We start from the raw sequence: 2,576 nt of genomic DNA on the forward strand, positions 1-2,576 counted from the left end.
AGCTAGAAAGACTTCTTTGATAATGTTAAAGGGTAAAACTGTAAACTAGAGTAGTAAATTAGATTTTAGTTAATTTTTATAATAATTATCAAACGGAAGTCAAACTCTAACAAAGTCAAAGTGAGTCTACGTTTTTTCCGGGTACCAAACGTCAAGCTAGACAAATGTTGGACCAAACTAAAAAAGCGGACAAAACCCGAATACCAAAAACAATATAACTCTTCATATTATATCTCGGGGGTTTTAGTATAATTCAGAGTTGGGTGATTATACAAAAGTTTGCATATAATTCATGGTTGGCTATTAATTTAGATTTCCATTTTGCATTTTGGGGTTAAGTGCGCATTTTGCATTTTGTTGTGTTTGCTAAAGTTTTCTTCTTTGTTCTTACTACCACGAAGACGTTATAAGTTTATAGATATGCAGTCTGTTAGAATTTTCTATAGATAGGTGTTGGAAGTGCTCACTTTTTACTGATCTTTTGTATATATGGTCAACTAGAATATTACTATAAACCTACCTTGCAAGTGCACACCGATCGAGAACTTTTTCGCAGTATTAGTAACAACAAAATTATCACGCCGAGGTATGATAACACATCATGGGCGTTATTGAATACCATAAAAAAACAGATGATAAAGCTTTTTTTATTATTATTATTATTTTTGATACGAAATAGTTAGCACACTTCTCTGAGCAGACCTAACAAACTGAATTAGCCCACTGTTAATCCAACCATCATGCCACAATAATATCCAATCTCAGCTCTATTCATTGAGGAAATTGGTGAAAATGTGATCCAACCTTCCCTCATGAGGATCGATCCCCACCTCCTCCCCGCCCGTGCTATGGACAAAAGGGGGTGTCTTAACTGTACTAGACAGTTGTTGGCAAATGATAAAGCATATGCAAAGTGTTTTTGTTTTTTCTGAGGAAGAATATTGCATATAAGGTTGCGAGGATCTTTATGGATATCAAGACATTTCTAAATGACGCATAATTATGTAAGTAGAACAATATACGGTCAGTACGTATAAGAGTTATTGGTAATATTATTACTGCTCCTTAATGTTGCTTAGAGGCGACTGGTCAGGCGAAACTGTCTAAGTCAATTTCAAAATTTCTCGATCTTCTTCTTTGATTTTACTATCAAATCTTCTTCTTCTTACTCCCTAATCTTTGTAAATCGGATTCCTTTATCTTATTATAATCTCAATGATCCATCTATCATGATATCTCCGTCAATTCTGATTTTTGTTTTTCAAAACCCTAGTTCTGTTTGGTCTAGTCACATCAATTTTATATATCATCTTTACTTCCTTTCTAATTTTCGATTTTCTAATGTTTAACTTGGTTTACTGAATTCGTTTTATTGTCTCTTTAATTTTTTAATCTTCTTTCTTTATTACCTAATTTTTATTTGTTTTTCTGATTAGGTCATGGGCCGAGAAAGGCGGCAACATAGGGTTCTGGTTTCCCATCATCATGAGATACAACACAGGATTATATGAATTCAAGGGTTTGTAGAGGTTTCTTTTGGGTTTGGTTTTATTGATTTTTTCAAGCTACTTTGGTATTTGATTGAGATTGCTCTGAAGATTGTTTTGGAATATGCTACTCTAGCATGTTGAGATCCTACTTCAAGTAGGGATTTGTCAAGTTAATCAAAATACTTTACTGGTATTCTTTTTATGGTTTTTTTACTTATAAGCAAACTAGATTCATAATTACCTACTTAACTAGGTTAATAGGTTCTTACTGATACAAGTATGGTGGGAAGAATTCTAAGGATCTGGTATTGGAAATTGCTTAACCTAGTTTTTCTATTTTCAAAAGTGCAAGCTTAAGTTTATTTAAAATTTTAGAGGAACTTAGTATTTGAATTTTTAATACATTCCAGATTATCTTGTTGGCTCTGTTTATTTAAGTGCTTCATTTTTCAGAATTATTGTAACACTTGGCAAGCTTAATCATTTCAAAGGCTGGGTTTGTGTGTCTACTGAAGATTTATTGTCTCTGATTGTGTAAGATTTGGGGTTTTTGATATATGTGTGCAGCTTTAGTTGAGAAACCTAAGAGTTTTGAGCTGCAAATTACTCTATTATATCATTTTTTTCATTCCTATTTATAGTATTATCCTCATTTTGTTTCTTTTAGTTCTTCATTTTAGACTGCTTGTTTTAGATTGCTTTTCTCTTTCTTTCTGAGTGAATATGGTTGTGCCTGAAGATAATGTGAGGGTTGTTGACCTTGATGAGGATGTAAAAGAATTTTCATTTAGGTTGGAAGGAATGATGTGTGACCAGTATCGTAATTATCACAAAACCTCAGTTAAGCATCACTTGAATAGGGTTTGGACCATAAACTCTGTAGATTTTAAACTAGCTAACCCTTAAATTCAAGGGGTGGATGGGGTTCTCAATATTTTTGCTGTTATGTTTAAGAAAAATTCTGATATTGACTTAGCTATGGTTGTTAGGCCAACTTTGTTGTTTGGGAAATTGTTTGTTGTCCAGCTTTTGGGGGAAATATAGTCAGTGTTTGATTTGGTTTGGGATAAAACTTTAATGTGTCAC

The 2,576-nt window shown here is 32.9% G+C and overlaps 1 long non-coding RNA gene across 1 annotated transcript; it reads left to right on the plus strand.

Moving 5' to 3' along the window:
• Nucleotides 1–802: 802 nt before the first annotated feature.
• Nucleotides 803–2,156, plus strand: LOC113279532. The gene is made up of 2 exons (XR_003325668.1): nucleotides 803–1,004; nucleotides 1,437–2,156. It is a non-coding gene; the product is annotated as an uncharacterized LOC113279532 (long non-coding RNA).
• The last annotated feature ends 420 nt before the right edge of the window (nucleotides 2,157–2,576 follow it).

Source organism: Papaver somniferum, chromosome 1, assembly GCF_003573695.1.
Source record: "Papaver somniferum cultivar HN1 chromosome 1, ASM357369v1, whole genome shotgun sequence".
Lineage (NCBI taxonomy): Eukaryota > Viridiplantae > Streptophyta > Magnoliopsida > Ranunculales > Papaveraceae > Papaver > Papaver somniferum.